General features: G+C 40.0%; 1 protein-coding gene across 13 annotated transcripts in view; it reads left to right on the top strand.

Moving 5' to 3' along the window:
* BMPR1B (bone morphogenetic protein receptor type 1B) overlaps positions 1 to 18,196 on the top strand; it is a 499,194-nt gene that overhangs the window by 279,032 nt on the left and 201,966 nt on the right. For 2 of the 13 annotated variants that reach the window (XM_021100420.1, XM_021100414.1), the window contains exon 1: positions 9,894 to 10,135. The gene's annotated coding sequence lies outside the window, so the exon portion shown is untranslated. 13 annotated transcript variants of the gene reach the window in all.

Raw genomic sequence — 18,196 nt, 5'->3', positions numbered from 1 at the left:
ACAAAGGCTAAAACTGATAGCTACAGGATGTGACTCTACATTTCGCACTTGCGTATTAGCTCCCTGAGGACAATGAAGATGACACTGCCTCAGCGTAGGACGTATGAGGTGGCGAAAGAATTGAGGGGACTCAAAGTCATGTTGTTCCTCTTGGATCATGAGGTCCCTAACTGGTCATCCCTTCTGCACTTTCTTAGTCTTCTAATGTGCATTTTGTAGGATGAGGTACAGAGTTTTTACTTGTAGGAGTCTAATGGGAGAAACAGGAATAAGAAACTATACTCTATCTCAGTCCAGAGTCACGTAGATTTTTTTCTTTTTAGGGCCACACCTGCAGCATATGGAAGTTCGAAGGCTAGGGATCTAATATGAGCTGCAGCTGCCGGCCTGCACAACTTGGGATCCGAGCCATGTCTGGGACCTACACCATAACTCATGGCAACACCAGATCCTTAACCCACTGAACTCAGCCAGGGATCCAACCTGCATCCTCAAGGATACTAGCTGGGCTTGTTACCGTTGAGCCCCAACAGGAACTTCAAGAGTCACACAGATTTTTAGAAGGTCCTGTTTGGTCCTTGGAATTTAGGATTGGAACGTAATGAATTTTGATGGCCTTTCAAACATAGGGAACTATTAGTAGCGTCAAGATGCTGTGAATTCTTAGGCAACAACAGACAAGCAAATAATAGCCACGTTTGCCGTATACCAAACCCTCTTTAAAATGGCACATTATAATTTGCACAGTACCCTTTTTCTACCTCAACCCTATGTGGAAGAGAAACTACGCCAAAAAGAGGTTTTCGAATTTTGCCAAAGAGCCCAGACAATCTGATTCCATAATCTCAACTTTTAATCATTGTGTCCCCTATTTGATGAATAATTTTTTTTAGGATTCTGACATCCTAAATTGGAAATCACTAACTTTCAGAAAAGGATTAAGAAAATTGGTGGAAGTTCCCGTCGTGGCGCAGTGGCTAACGAATCCGACTAGGAACCATGAGGTTGCGGGTTCGGTCCCTGCCCTTGCTCAGTGGGTTAAGGATCTGGCGTTGCCGTGAGCTGTGGTGTAGGTTGCAGACGCGGCTCGGATCCCGCATTGCTGTGGCTCTGGTGTAGGCCGGCGGCTACAGCTCCGATTGGACCCCTAGCCTGGGAACCTCCATATGCCGCGGGAGCAGCCCAAAGAAATGGCAAAAAGACAAAAAAAAAAAAAAAAAAAAAAAAAAAAATTGGTGATGATGATGGAAGATAATAGAAGAAAAGGAATATGCATGTATATGTATGACTGGGTCGCTTTGCACAATAGCAGAAATTGGCACAACATTGTAAATCGGCTATGCATTAATTTTAAAAAGGTAAAGAAAAGGGAAGAAAAGTGTTGATGGAACCAGATGCTTAAAGTGATAGATTGAGAAATTTGTTTGTGAGCCAAGAAGAGCTACCACTACAAATTTAAGTTTTCCCCACGCTTCTCCTTTGCTCTAGGATGATTTTACAGCTTTTATAATTAGGGAGTAATGAGCACTTAAAACCAGGGTAATAACTAAACTCTTCAACGTAAAAGTAATGGTTCTTGACAACATGGTGGTCTGTGATGTTATTACTTGTCATGAAAATTTAAAAACCACAATGTGAAAGTGAACACGAGTGCCTATTGTACTTGCACATTTGGAAGTTTCCCCAGCCTAATGCAGTATGAGTTTCTCGACATTGTCAAGTTTGTAAAATCCGTGAACTTTGTCACAGAGAGGTCCAAAGCAAACCGATACCTAACATTTGTCATGTAGCCACAGCGTTCTTGTAAATTAATCTAATACTACGCGCCCCCCCCCTTTTTTTTGGTCTAGGAACTAAGTCAACCATATTAATGCACGGGGGGTTATTATAATCATGATGTAAAAATCAAACACTTGTGGAATAACAAAGCAAAAATTGTTCAGGAGGCAATTAGACACTGGGTCTGTTGAATTTTTACATCTGCTTTATTATAAATTTGACCTTCTGCCGTATTATCATCTTTCCAAGATGCCATAGTTCCTGGTGATAAAAATTTCTGTAGTCTTACCAGAGCTTTAAGTTCTTAAAGGATTTTTTTTTTTTTTTTGTCTTTATCACAGTTGTTGAACATGTGAGGAAAAATGTCACTGAATGGTAAAGAACGTATAGGCTGACTTAACATGAGGCTGCTGAAGTGCTAGTCAACTTAGATTACTGCTCGCTTCAGAGCGTCTCTACCATGCCATTAGCTAGCACTAAGGCCGCTGTAATTGCACCAAACCCGTTCCTCTCCTTTATGCTGAATTGAATATGTTTCTAGGCTCTGTTCCTTCGTTCTCTGTTGGTCTCCAGAATCACCACTAAAGTTCATTCTCACTTTCACAATCCTCTTTAAGACTTTCGGTCTGGAATGATTGGATTTTGGCACAGATTTTTTTTAACTCATTTTTTTTTCTGCTTTTGTTTTTTCCTGCGGGGGGCCCCCCGCCAGAAAAGTTGATCTGACTTTAGAGGTAGTGATAGTAGTAGCGTTATACATGCAAGATGCAGTACATGCTTGTTGATTGATTAGAAGTGAGATCTCAGAGGTAGAAAGTCAGATACGTCATTTGGATGTTGGAACTTTAATGATCGAAACCATGTTTTTTTGTTCTGTTTGGTGAAATATCTTATGAAATTCAGCTTGGTTCTTTCTTTATGCACCTTATAGATTTTAGTTGTGAAATGTGCACCCTGGCTCTCCTATAGGTGATAAAAGAAAAAAGTGCCGGTTACTAACCTTTGAATAAACATTGAGTAGTTCAAGATAGTAAAGTTCAAAGTAAGATTTCCTTCCTTCTTTTTTTTTTTTTAGGGTCACATCTGTAGCATATGGAAGTTCCCAGGCTAGGGGTCAAATCGAAGCTACAGCTGCTGGCCACATCCACAGCAGCAACACAGAATCCGAGCCTTGTCTGCAGCCTACACCACAGCTCACGGCAGTGCTGGATCCTCAACCTACTGAGCGAGGCCAGGAATGGAACCTGCATCTTAGTCAGGTTCATAACCTGCTGAACCACATTGGGAACTCACAGAAGTAATATTTTCTTTATATAGATTTTCCACTTTTATCTGTAAAATATACTAGACATTTGAAAAGATTAAAAATGATGGTTAAAGCCAGCAGGTGGTATGGACAGCATAAACAAAGAAGGTTAGAATTTTATAGGAGTTTTTCGCATATCTGAAATTGTTGAGCAGTCTCAGATATGTGAAAAATGGAAACAGTTCATTTGTGCAGAGCTTATGTTCAGTGGGTGGAACTTGTTTTTAAGAAGAAAAATAAAATGCTAATCTAATTCTAGTTTGTTGCTTTCTCATCAGAGTCTTTCAGTAAATTTAAAATATCTGAAAAGGGTGCGGGGAAAATTGTATGAATAGTCCTTTGCTTCCATTGTTCTGTGTTTCCAACATCAGTCATCCACATCTGACAGGTGCTCTGCCAGCTGTGCCCAAAACGTTTCAAATGATTTAGAATCTGTTTCCACACTTACCTTGTATCGTGGCTATTAACTGTAAAAGGAGTTCTCTGATTGCATCGTTGTCGGCACAGGCGAAGGACCGGAGTCAGTCAGAAAAGATGGAAAAGGGAGTCTAGTTTGAGGTTTACCTGCCTGTTGTTGCTTCAGGAGGAAGAAGAGGGAGGACTGGGATTGGTTTTTGTGCAGCAATGGTACTTATAAGTGGATTTTTCTTTTCGTCTTGTATACTTTGGCATGCATGTTTATGTTGGGACAAGAAGGAATTTAAATGGAGTCAGAATAATTTTATTTTTACAGCTGCATGAAGACACAATGAAAGAGTTTGAATTCTCAGAGATTTTAGAGCTAAATGGCCTATTACAATGGAGGAGAAGAATCTCTATGTTTGACTGCTTTGATGAAAAAGTAAAAAATACATCAGGTCTTTTCTATCTGTAAAGTGCTTTTAGTGAAAGTAAATGCGGACATGTAGGAAATTTTGTGAGTATATCACACTTTTGTCAAGATACTAAACTTTAGAACTTCTGAATATTTATGTTTCATGCTACTGAGATTGAAACTATTCTTTGTTTACTTATTATTAATCAACCAAATAAACAAGTCTCGGTAGGCAGTAAATTAAACAAAGCTGTTTCCATACTGATAAGTAGGGTTTGCCTTCAGCTGTAAATAATCATGGTAGAAACATCTTATTTGCAGAGTGTAGTTATATGCAACAGGTACCATGTTTAAATGCCATCTTATAGCTGATACCAAGTTTAACTATTGCTGTCACCGTATGGCATGCCATTATTGGATAGACTAAATTGTAGCCTCATAGTCCAACTCCACATAGAAGCAGGTGTTAAGAATTTTTGCCTTAGAGTTGTAGGCGTTGGATAGAGTATGTCCATGCAGATAAAATGCTCTTATGGTAACACTGAGGATATGTTTGCACTTTGTGGACAATGTAAAAATGATTAGGCACTAGGGAAATACTGAATACTTTCTCCACATATTGTGCCTCCTGTAGAACTGCTATGATCTAAGGCACTGCAGTGTCCTCAATCAGCACATCTTCTACTGTTCAGTTGTTTGTTTTTTAGGGTCCCTCCCAAGGCATGTGGAGGTTCCCGGGTGAGGGGTCAAATCAGAGCTACAGTGGCCGGCCTTCACCTCAGCCACAGCCACAGCCACAGCAACTCGGGATCTGGCTTCATCTGTAACCTACACCACAGCTCATGACCTTCAGATCTTTAGCCCACTGAGTGAGGCCAGGGGTCAACCCTGCATCCTCATGGGCACTAGTTGGATTCGTTTCCACTGAGCCACGATGGGAACTCCCCTTCCACTCTTCAATTTTGACTTTCCCCTATTACTAGGAAATTCAAACAGCCAGACCTCTCCCTTCCAAAGGATACCGCAGAAGGGGCAGTTGTCTAGAGTTGTGGGGAAAAGATCTGGCCCTCGATCAGTCAGGCTGGATGTCTTCTAAGACAGAGGCAAAGGGACAAGACTCAGCACAGAGAGAAAGGTGTGTGAAGATGGAGGCACACACCTGAGGGAGGAAGCCACCAGAAGCTGCAGGAAACAGGCACAGATTCTCGCCTAGGACTTCCACAGGGAGCATGGCCTGCGGATTTCAGACGTCTAGCCTCCAAAACGGTGAGGAATAAATTGCTGTTTTAAGGCAAGACAAACTCCGTTCACAGCGCATCTTCATCTTTAAATGAGGATAATGATGGTCCCTGCTACATGGTTTGTTAGAAGGTTAAATGAATTAGCATGCGTTCAGTGCTCAGGACGGGGCCCTGAATCACATATGGCTTAGCTGTCATCCTTCAGATGCTTGGTCCTCCCACACCTGATGCCTGTAGGTTGAGAAATATTAATGCTGTTGGCGGAAGGTGGGACTTCATGTACCACTGTTTCTCGTGGTTTTCATTTTGAAAGTAAAAGACATTGAAATTGAATGCTGGTAGATGACTTGTTGAAGGTGGCAGCTTTGGAGCTAGAGTTCAGGCATTTTTCCATCTCTGGCATCTGCTCTGTTTTTATCTCAAGGGCATTCAAATCATTTTAATGGCATCTTTTGCACATTCAAAAGATACTATTGATACTTTTGCACATACAAAAGATACTCAGAATTTCTCTTTAATTTGGAATTTCATGGAAATAGTCAAAATGCCGCAAATGTATATAGTATAAACTAATATTTATATATCTCTAAATGCACTTTAGAAATCCTCACTTGGAAAATGGTTTGTGTGTTTTGCTAAGAAAAAGACTAAAAGAAAGAAGCCAGGCTCCTCCTCTACATCGCCTCTGCCATCTGCCAGGGTGGGAAGCTAACATTCTGTGCCCTGACAAGTGGTAGCAGTTTTGTTTTTGTTTTAAATTCATAGATGAACTCTTAAAATTAGTAATGCATTATTGCTTTGCATTTCTCTGGAAACCAAGAATTCATCACTTCCTATATAGATTTGTATGGGAGGTAAAGGGAAATTGTTTTCTTTATTTAGATGGCCTTGTATCATTTCCTTCAAAGGCCTAATTATTTGTGATTTGCAAAGCTTTGTGATTCACAATAGAGTTGTCAGTTTGATGGTGACATTGTATTTTTAGGTGGTTCCAGTGGTAAGTGAAGCTATAAATAAGCCCTAATTAACCTGCCCTCAGTGATTTTTTTTTTTTTTTGTAATGAATTTTTGCCTTATTGTAATGCTACCATAATGTTTATGGTGCAACCTGTATACCTGCATTGACTGGAGAGATTGAATGGCTTGGCTGTCTGAGACATGTAATAGATTCCAGCCTTTTTCCGTGACATCATTGTTGTAACAGACTTCTTTGAGAATATGAACAGCAGCTGTGCACTTTTGTGAGTTTTACATTATGAACCATAACAACCTTTTCAGCTCTATACTAGTGATAGGGCAGCTTGATGCTTAACAAATGAAGCCCAGCTCTGAGCTGTGAAACTGTTAACAGATCTAGTAATGACATGGGCCCCATGTATGGAACATTTCATAACACAACTGGGGAAAACAGCGGTGACTGTCATTTAGCACATTCCCTGAAAGGTTTTGCTTTACCTCTCGTTCAGTGTAACTTAGCAAAGCGATGAGAATCACAGTTTGCATCAACAGAGGTAACATAGCCTGAATTTTATTCTGAAACTATCAGATTTTCCAGCATTTGAGTGTCCCAGCTTTAAATAGAAGATAAGAATTGTTTTCCATGATGATGATAAAAAAAAATATTTACTTTTAGCATAAAGGTAAGAATCTAATGGAATAGATTATGTGAAAAAAAAATCTGGATTATGATGTGTAGATAATAATGCATCTGTTTCTAATCTGTAAAATAGTGAAGAAAATAAATCATTTATCAGAGAAATTTATTTAACGGGTATAGACCTACCTGAAAAGTTCTTTACATATTGTGCCTTTATCAGACTTTTTCTTTTTGCATAATAATTTATTACTGTGATTTGCATGGACAAACTATACCTTCTATATGTGTCTGTTTTTTGTAGTGGAAAAAAAGAGTAATAGGAATTCCCGTCATGGCGCAGTGGAAATGAATCCGACTAGGAATCATGAGGTAGCAGGATCGATCCCTGGGTTCGCTCAGTGGGTTAAGGATTTGGCGTTGCCCTGAGCTGGGGTGTAGGTCAAAGACACGCCTTGGATCTGGCATTGCTGTGGCTGTGGCATAGGCTGGCAGCTGCAGCTCTGATTAGACTTGGGAACCTCCATATGCCGCGGGTGTGGGCCTCAAAAGCCAAAAAAAAAAAAAAAAACAATAACTAGGACATAATGACTTTTACTGGGTTATGTAAAATTCTGCATTGTATTTTAAACAAGAGAGATCAAAGTTCCTGACATGAGAAAATGAAAGGATACTTTTTATGATTCCCTGTTTGATTATCAATCTAGACTCTTCACGTTACAGTGATCTCACAGATAATCATGTATAACCCTTGCTAAAAGAAGTGAATCCTGCCGTGGACTATGAGGGAGTATATTCGAGTTCCCGCTAATGAATCTTTCAGCAACAAACTCTTTTTAATTTTTCAGATTGTTGTTGTCATCACTCCCTTTTGAGTGGGGATTGGTTAATTCTTGCTCAGCAATGTAAGAATGTAAAACATTTTTCATAATCCCAGTAAAAATGAAAGGAAAATTGTAGCTTTTAAAAATGTCAAATTTGGGAGTTCCCATTGTGGCACAGTGGAAACGAATCTGCTGGTATCCATGAGGCTGCGGGTTCGATCCCTGGCCTCGTTCAGTGCTTCAGAGATCCTCGTGGCTGCGATGTAGGCCAGTATCTGTATCTCCAGTTCAAACCCCCCCCCCAAAAAAAAAGCTCAAATTTGTCAGAGAGAGTAATTTCAAACTTTTATCAATTTTTCCATTGTGTTCATGTATCACTTACTTTGATAGATGAGAGTTCATTTTTATGAGTGAGGCATCTAATACATAGCGGAAAAATTGCTTGGGGGAAAGCTTCTTACAGAAAGCACTGGAGCAAATTTGAAATGAGCTACATAGAATTGATTTTTCAGTGGAAAGAACTGAACTTATCCTACATATACTTAAGAATAGCATAAAATTATGAATTATGAGTGAATTTTGAATTGACAGGTTTTAGCTTCAGTCACTGAATTTTTTAGTCAAGTCAAAAAGCCAATATTACATAAATGATGTTCTCTTTCAAATGCTATATTTTGAGATGAGAAGCTGCAGTTTATAGTATGATATTCAAAGTTCATATTCCGGGGAGGATACTGACTCTTAGTAGAAAAGACATGCAGTCATAATCTGTGTATTCTTGTGAATTACATTTAGGTTGATTGCTCTCACTCCAAGATGGGAGATTAATTATGTGTATATTGAATAAGTCTGGTAAGAAAATTTAAGCTGCATCTCCTGGACTCTGGTAACAAGTATTATTTTGAGTTAACAAAATTCCAGCTGTAACTACTAGATGGACTTCATACTGCTGACATGCTTGTGTAGCAGTGCGGGTAGATTTAACGAGCTGGATAAAGTGAAAGACTTGCTGGTGTAAGGTCGCTTAGGAGTATTGAAATGGAACAAGCATATTTAAAAAACATCGTCACAGTTCTTCCTCGATAACTGCTTCTTTGAACTAATGAGTGGCTGTCACTTATGTGACTTACTCTGTTAGATTAGAAGTTCCTTGAGGGCTGGATTCTTTCTTTACTTGTACCGCCCTGTGATTAGGGGTAGAATAGATATTAAATTCAAACGTGTTAGCTGAAGTAATGTTCTTGCTAGCAAGCAGGATTTTGTAGTCAGGACACATACCTTCATGTGATACTAGGACCAGCTGGACAAGTAGCCAGGGGTGGTTAGTTGATTTGATTTCTGGCCTGTCTTGGCTCCTTTAGCACCATTCCTTCTTGCAGTGTCATTCTCTTCGTGGAAAAGAGGCCGCCTCCAACACATCCCCTCTGGCTATTCACGGTTTCAGTCCAGAGCTACGCTTGCCCTAACAGGCTTCCCTTGCTTCTTCTAGTTCTCACCCATTCAGATCATACTGCTGCACCTGTTGCTGCAACTCCTGGACTGCATTAGGTGTTAAGTCCTTTACATATGCAAATTCATTTAATTCTCACAATCCCGTGAGACAGACGTGTTGCTCTTGGGAACAGGTAGCACGTCCAGTGACACACACCAGACCAGGGAGAGCCCAGATTTTTTAGCCAGCACTTTCTGACCCCACGCTTCTGCCCTGAAGTCTCTTCCTGGTCATAGCTTGTTTCCCCTGTCAAACCAGGTGCTCACACTGTAGTCGGTACTTAGAGTTCCAACCATCGGAGTGCCCTTGTTCTTACCAGGTGGTATTTGTGCAGTCATCCCACCAAAGAAGCAAGTGAGTTGAGAAGCATAAGGACACCTGAAATGAGGAACGTGGAAGAAAGAGCGAAGAGAAGGAACCTGCCCGGTTCCTCAGTCTCGGGCACACGTTCTCAGTTCCCAAGGCAAATAGTGTATTTAAAGTACAAAACCAATATTTCTGCCTGAAACTAGATGAGCAGAGAGCACTGTTGAGGTATCTAATCTTTCTCACTGAGATAGAAGTTAAGAACAAAGGAAAATAAAAAGAAACAACAAGAAGAGATGAGGCTTTGTGGTTCTGACCCTTGAGGAGCTCAGGTTCTCTAAGAGCTCAGAGGTCCATACACTCTGGGGTCCTTTGTAGCTGACCATGTGACATTGGCAACTTCTGTAACTCTCTGAGCTTAGATTTTATCATTTGTAAATGGGAAACTGTAGTCCAGAATGCAGGCTGCGTGACAGAATCTCCTGGGGCCTTTTTTTCCTCTTTATTTTTCAGTTGGGTTTTTTTTTTTTTTTTTTTTTCCTCTCCCCTCTTAAACTACAGGTGTCTAGGTTTCAGCTCGGATTTGCTAAATCAGTCTTTGCCTGGGCTTGTGTAGAACAGGGAGATGAGCCTGGGGTGGGAGGTGGTGGAGCGTTTCTTTCTGAGCAGTGTGGGTGTGGCCGTGCGGCCGGTCTGGAGGCTGTGCAAGATTTAAAGCAGTTTATTAGTGTCTCTGACAAGAGTGAATGAAGGTAGGCAAAAGGTGTGCCATCAAACAGGTAATTAAACATTGCTTTATTTTGTGAAATGTTTAACTTAGGGTCAATGTACTTGTCAATAAATTGTGTTCTGGGAAGGACAAAAGGTAAAGTGAGTTAAGAGATGAGCTTTTCGTTTCAAGTATGGATTTATATTTCTAATTTTTCTCCACCTGAAAATTCATTCTTTCCGGACTATTAATTGTGTGCCAGACAGAAACGATGGTACTTCCTCAGAGAAAATAATTTGGGCTTCCTCAGCTTCTACATGTGGAATAATGGAAATTCAAAATTATCAAAATTATTATCAAAATTATCACCAGATTTTGAATCTGGTGAACAAAGACCTCCTAATTGATAGAAAAGAAATAGGTGTTAATTATCTCTGACTTTTGTATACATGCCTCTTCTATGGTAGCGTTTAAAGACAGCTCTAATTTTTAAAAATCACAACCTTTTAAAGAGAAACGTTCAGTTTCATTATCAAGTACAGAAGACCGTGCCACAGACTGCTTCATATCACTTTTGCAGGTTTTTTTTTTTTGGTCCTCTCTCCAGTTCCTGCTGAGTATTTGGAGCGGGTTGTATGTCTTTTCCAGAATTCTTATTGTGGGGAGAAAAACAACTCTCATTCAGCCCTCGGTTTTAGTATTTTCCATTAAATTCTTTCCTCATTGCCTATGAAAATGTTAGTTGGGATTCCCTTTAGGGAACGTAGTTTTACAGGAAGGTAGAGGCATCTGAAGCTCATTGAGCTTTACTGGGAGGTGATAGAAAAAGAGTACCTGATGGGGGCTGTCAGGTAATTTCCTTTTATAAGAGCCAGGGATCGTAAAAGTAAACCTATTCAGATTTGTGAAATTTTGACTGAATTGACCGATACTTAGACCTTTGAGACATAATGGTTTAGTGGTGGAAGAAGCAGCTTTTGGAATGTGTAATCCTGTCTTCAAAAGGCCGCTACAGCCTCATCAAGGAAAGATCTGTGGACTGCTACATCTTCCCCCTTGATGAGTCCCCTAGATCGATTTCTTAACCAAGCCTCAGTTTTTCTTATCTACAAAATGGGTGTGTTCATTCCTGTAGGATGCAGTTGCTGAGGATCAAACGACTTCTGCAAAAGGAGTATCAGATTAATACTGTCTTAAGAAATGTTATTTTTCTCAAAGTGTTCCAGCCTCTAAGTAGCAGCATGAATAAGTGCTTCACATGTGCAGGTCATGAGGCCAGAAAGTTCTTGGATGTTTTGTTGTTGTCTGTTTATTTATATTAAGGCTTTGTTTTTTAAGAGCTGTTTTAGGTTCACAGCAAAATCGAGGGGGAAGGTGTAGAGATGGGTGTATACCCCCTGCTCCCACACATTCTTTGCTCTCAGCATCCCCTTCCAGAATGGTACTTTTGCAGCAGTTGGTGAACTTGCACTGACACATTGTAATCACCCAAAGTTTATGGTTTCTGTAACAGTCGACACTTGGTGGTGGTGGTGGTGGTGGTGCACTGTAGGTGTGGACAAAGGTATGACATGCATGTACCTATCACTGTGGTATTTTCACTGCCCTAAAAATCCAGAAGACTCTGCCTATTTATCCCCTCCCTTGGCAACCACTAATCTTTTTACTGGCTTCATAGGTTTGCTTTTTATACATATAGTTGTGATCATAAAGTATGTAACCTTTTTGATTTGACTTCCTTCATTTACTAATATGCATGTGAAGTCTCCTCCATGTCTTTTTTTTTCCATTTTTTTTTATTACTCAAATGAATTTATCACCTCTGTAGTTGTCTAATGATCATAATCTTTTCATGACTTGAGAACTCATTTCTTTTTAGCACTGAATAAAATTCTGTTGTGTGGATATACCACAGTTTATCCGTCCACCTTCTGCTGAAGGACATCTTATTTGCTTATCTGTTTGCTTATTTGAGTCTTTTTTCCCTAGTCATTTGAGATTTACGTAGTACATATTTAAGTGTAATGAGTACAGTTATGGTTTACTTTGTAATTCATTGTTCGTACATTTTTCTGAATGTTATTCTGGGAACTTAAAATAGTGCAAATGCAAATACAAAAATGAGACCACATTGCATAATATAGACTCCAGTTGATCTTGAAAAACAATACTGCATTCTCATCCCACCCTTTATCCAATTCCTTGCTTCCCTGTAGGTAGGAGCATTTTCTATTTGTAAGAGCTTTTCTATTTTCAGAGTAACTTTTACATCCATTAATGAATTACATTCTGTGACAGCTCTATTTTTAGCACTTACGTGTTTGGTTTAGACCCCATCCATTGCTGCCACCTCCCTTAGGCAGAGCCCACAGTTGTTCTTTGTTGCTTCTTGATTTTTTTTTCCCCCAGTGGAGATTCACTTGTAAAACACTGGTACACAGTTCATTTTTGTAGTATAATATAATATAGGTAGGTTCGCTTGAGGACAGTGTTTTATACACTGTGCTTTTCAGAAACACTCACTGGCTTTTTTCTCTCACCAAGACCATAGAGATCAGATGGGAAATGAACCTAGTACCTTTATCCTTTTTCTTTCTTCTTTCTCTTACCAAACCAAACTGGTCTACTCTTTGGGTCCCAGAACCAATCTTGCTCATTATTCTGTCTTGGCTTTCCTGATTGTATGCCTGAGTGAAAAGAGTGAGACTGACCCTGTTTCAGATTTTGATTGTACCAACCGTGTGACTCTGGATAAATTATTAAACTTTCTACTTCTGTGATGCAGATCATTATGGGTGCTGTATAGAGCGGCTCAAACTGTGCACCGTACGACTCTGGGGGCTCTGTTTACATAGATTACAGTATGTGGAATGCATGACATCCTTTGCAGGATGGTTGAAAATTACATGAGCTCGTGAAGAGAGTAGTTGAACGTAATGATAAAGAGTAGGGACTTGAGAGCCCAAATTCCTGGGATTATAATGCAGCCATTCCACTTCATAGCTTTATGATCGCGGAGGACATCATGAAACCTTTGCCGGGGCTCACTTTCATATTTTTTAAGATGGAAACAATAGTGCCTACCCTCACAGGGATATTTTGAGGATCAAATGTGTTAATATTTATAAAGCATTTAAAATAGTTCCTGACGTATACCGAACACCTAGTATATGTTAGCTATTTTTTCTTATTAAATGGACATTATTTACTGTGGTGTTGATGCTGTTTAACTGGTAGTTCTTCTGTTATTTAAGGCTTACTCTTCACATGCACCATCTGTCTCCATTAGGTCTTTCCTAACCCCTTTACACTGAAGGTTTTTTCCTTAAGAATTCTACCCAGCGCGGATTATAACAGTCACATGATTTAACTGGAACGTAACCTCTTTTCTAGTATGCATATTTCTCTTTCTACAAGGCAGGACCTCATCGGTACCTTTACAGTGTTCTCAGCTTTCACCCCCTTCTGCCTCACCTGTGACTGGCGTTGGTGGAGATGATCCAGTGTGTGTGTGTTCTCTGCTCTGAAGGAAGGTGCTCTCCTAAGAGTCTGAGGCTTGAGAACCAGAAAAGACAGCAGACGTGGTGTACTCGTGGTCTCTTTTTAAAGGCTGTTATAACCCATTTCGTTATAGATTAACATGCTCAACAGTGAATAATTGAAATTGTAACCTGGAGTTCCCGTTGTGCCTCATAGGTAACAAACCCGACTAGTATCCATTAGGATGCTGGTTTGATCCCTGGCCTCACACCGTGGACTAAGATCCATTGTTGCTGTGAGCTGTGATATAGGTTGGCAGATGCAGGTCTGATTCGACCCTTAACCTGGGAACTTCCACATGCTGAAGGTGTGGCCCTAAAAAGCAAAAAAAAAAAATTGTAACCAAATTTTCTGATATATGATTAGACTAACAGAAAGCAGGAGTTTAGAAGAAAGCCATGTCTGTCAGAGTTGGGTTAGTGAGAAAAGGCTTCCTGTGGGGTACAGCTTAGAGTTATGTATGAATAGATTAAGCTGAACTAAGCCTTCAGATAATGCTGATAATGCTTATGTTAATACTAACAGCTTATACACTAATATCCTAAGAGCAAATACTAACATAGCGTTTGTTAAGCAACTGTTCTTAGTGCTTCATACATATTAACACATTTAATTATTACAGTAAATCTGTGAGACAGGAACTGCTATTATCCCTATGTTAAAAATAAGGAATTCGATGTTGCCAATAGGTTTCATTTAGTTGTGGTCATGATTACAAATTTATTAAAAAAAATTTTTTTTTTTTTTTTTTAAGGGCCGCACCTGTGGCATATGAGGTTCCCAGGCTAGGGGTCTCATCGGAGCTGCAGGTGCCGGCGTACGCCAGAGCCACAGCAATGCAGGATCTGAGCTGCGTCTGCGACCTACACCACAGCTCACTGCAACGCTGGATCTTTAACCCACTAAGCGAGGCCCAGGGATCGAACCCACAGCCTCATGATTCCTAGTCAGAGTTGTTTCTGCTGCACCACGATGGGAACTCCTAAGAAATTTTTTTTATTATACTTGATTTACAATGTTCTGTAAATTTCTGCTATACAGCAAGCTGACCCAGTTATACATACATATATAGATACATTCTTTTTTCACATCAGTCTCCATCATGTTCCATTATAAGTGATCAGATATCATGATTACAAGTTTAACAAAACCTTTACAGTTTCTCGAGATCCAACGTTTTGAGATTATGTTCCATCATATTTTCTTTAATCATGCCTTTTAATCTTTGTTTTAATTTATTTTAAATGAAAGTTGTTTTTATGATGGTTCCCTCCCCATAAGGCCATAATATAATTATGAACAACAACACAAAAAGATAAAATGCTTTCATGGGTTTGGAATGTGGAGTAGCTTATTTTATAATTTTATAACTTCTTTTATAACTTAGGTCAGCTCACCAGATTTTAAAGGTTTCTGATTTGTCTGATTAAAAACAACTGGTAAAGCTCATCTCTAGCAAGAATAAGTTGAGTATTGAGTTTGCAAAATATTTACGGTGATAGAGTTCTGGATTTAATTTCTAGCTAGTTGGGTGCCAGTAACAGACTAGAATTTGCTTTTGAACAACTTTGATAGACTTAGTGTACTCTTGTCAAACTTTATAACATAAATTGTGGATCATTGGCAAATCCCATCAGCAGTGTTTTGGGCAGCCTTTTAGTGGAAATAGACTTTGATTTTTATTGTGTTGTTTAAAGAAAAAAATTGAAATACATCATTTTTTTCACTCATCAAAATAACGGTCTTGATTTCAGTTTGTAACTGTGTCTTTTTCTAATGAGATGTAGGCTGTATTCCTTCTGACATCAAAGGGAATCATTTAGTTTCTAAAAGAAATAGAAATCATTTAAGAGGTAGGTGGCTAAAGGTGAGCAGACTTGATTGTGTTAAAAATAAAGTCTCTTAAAGTGTAACTGATTGCTGTGTTGATGCACCCAGCATTCAATTGTTGCTGGTTTATTCATTTGCCCAAATAACAGATAATCTGTAGAGCAAGAGTTGTGGAGTTCTCTAATTGGGGCCATATTTCATGCGGGTATTTACCTATCATTCTTCCTTCTCAGTCACAGATCTTGCTGTGGCTTAGTGTTAACAATCCTGTGTTTGAGCATGGCTGTGAAACTCGATGCCTCACGCAGGAGGCCTGCCGTCCATGGTGGTATGGAAGGTGTGATTATAAAGTGTGAGACTGGTTTCCACTTTATGGACAGACTGGGCCCATGGCGTCTGCCTCGGTTGGGTGTTATTTTCCTTTCGGAGTGTGTGGGTGGGAGAACATGTATAGCAATTCTTTGTGGTTCTTCCTTTCTGTATTTCTTGGGAGACTTGAGGATGTTTGAAATCTAGCATTTGCTCTTTGATTTCTCTCTGGTTTTTTTTTTCCCCTCTTGTCTACAGTACAGGTGTAGATGAGAAACATTTTTCTTTGATCTGCCTTTCCTGTGTTACTTGAGCTTATCCCAAGGATGCTTCATAGATAGTCTTGTGCTTATTCATTTTTTTCTTCAAGTCCAATTAGTGAATCAAAGCCTTTATCAACTCTCAGACACAAGACACAGTCCATTTTCAGAGCTAACTATGTGAAAACATGCCCGAAGTGGTGGTGTTACTGATGAAACAGGTACCTTTCGCCAGGGTGTTGCAATGTAAAAAGAAAAAAAATGCAGGCATTTGATTCAGTGAAATATGATAAATTTTATTAGGTCCTGGCTAGTGTGGCTTATCATTCATGTTTGATTTGAAGTAAGAATCTGGATGGAACCAAGATAAACATAGATGTGCCAAATTGTATCCTTGAAGCTTTTCTAAAACAACTCTTTTAAATAGGCCATTCTTAATTATGGAACTTGACTACTGCATGTGTTCTTAAAACATATATGAAAGAAAAAGAAAAAAAAAAAAAAGCAAAAGAGAAGCTTTCTGCTTCTCGATCTATCATTTCATCATCCGTCAGCAGTGCTAGTGGTAACAGTGTTATCTTTGGATCATCCACATAGACTCAGTAAAACGTGGTGTTTAATATCATGAGCTTCAGAGGAAAGGAGACCTAGATTCTACTTGCTGCAAGGGTCTCCGTTGAGACCTGAACAGATGACTTCATTTCTTTCGGTTTTCTCGAACAGTAACCACGCCTAACACATAGAGCTGTGTTGAGGATTAAGTGGTTACTGTGAGGAAGACACTTGACAGTGTCTGGGCGTATGGCAGGGGTATTAGTCTGCTAGGGCGGCCGTAACGACGTATCTCGTGCTGGGGGGTTTAACAGCAGAAATTGATTTTCTCATAGTTTTTTAGGCTGAAAGGCCAAGGTCAAAGTGCAGGCATCAGAGGCCTTTCTCCTGGGCTTGCAGATGGCTGCCCTCTTGCTACCTCTTCCTATGGTCATCCGTTTGTGGACACACATTCTTGATGTCTCTCCCTGTGTCCTGACCTCTTCTTCTTTTAAGAACAGCAGTCTTGTTGAATTAGAAAGAACCCTAACAGCCTAGTTATAACTTAATTACCCCCTTAACAGCCCTCTCTCTCTAAATACAGTCACATTCTGAGGTAACTGGGGCTTCAACATATAATTCTGGGGAAACGCAGTTCAGACTCTAGCAGCAGCTCCACCGTATTAGAGCTTATTCAGAAATGATTGTTGCTTCTGTAAGGGTTCTCGGGTAGTGTGTAGCATCAAAAGACCAGCAGTGGTGGGGTGGAATTGGAGCACTGGTCTCAGGTGAGCGTGGTCAGGATGGGTCATCTGAGAACACGGAGGGTTTTCCTGGGGGGTGAGGGTGGTAGTGCAAGTTTAAGCCAAAGGTCAAGACTTAGAAGTAAATGATGGTGAGTTTGGGAGTTCCCGTTGTGGTTGAGCTGGTTAAGAACCAGACTGGTATTGTGAGGATGCAGGTTCGATCCCTGGCCTTGCTCAGTGGGTTAAGGATCTGGCATTGCCATGAGCTGCGGTGTGGGTTGCAGATGTGGCTTGGATCTGGTGTTGCTGTGGCTGTGGTATAGGCCAGTGGCTGTAGCTCCAGTTTGACCCCTAGCCTGGGAACTTTCATGTACCATAGGCACGGCTATAAAAAGAAAAAAAAAAAATTCAGTTTGGAATGAGCTTAATACGGTTGGAAAAAAGTGAGAAAGCTGATTTGGTGGGAAAAGAGTTCTGCACTGGGAAGACATGAGAGGTTAAGTGCCCATGAGGTGAGGGGGAGAATAGATTTTAGAGTTGCTTGAAAACCAGGCTGGATAAAGATTATTGAACTGGAGTGTGATGTGAGAAGAATTTTAGGAGGGTCAAAAATATTTGTATTTACTTATTTTTTTACTGTAGACATTTCTGTATGTTTTTAATATGAAACATATTTCACATACTGCTTTACAGCTAATACCCGTCAAAACATTTGAAATGATCTTGTTAGCTATTCATGGTAATTCTTGGGTGGCCAGTGGTCTCGTAAGCCTCGTGGTGCGCCCTGAGCCAGTGCGTTCACATGCTCTCCCCTCCTCTGTCTCTGCCAGAAAAATAAGGTCAAGGGACCCTTCTCAGGCCAGTCAGGTCGGATCTGGGGGTAATCCCTGGGAGAGTCAGTAAGCATTTTACAGA

The sequence above is a fragment of the Sus scrofa genome, chromosome 8 (assembly GCF_000003025.6).
Source record: "Sus scrofa isolate TJ Tabasco breed Duroc chromosome 8, Sscrofa11.1, whole genome shotgun sequence".
Classification (NCBI taxonomy): domain Eukaryota; kingdom Metazoa; phylum Chordata; class Mammalia; order Artiodactyla; family Suidae; genus Sus; species Sus scrofa.
This window is presented reverse-complemented; position numbering and strand designations above follow the sequence as displayed.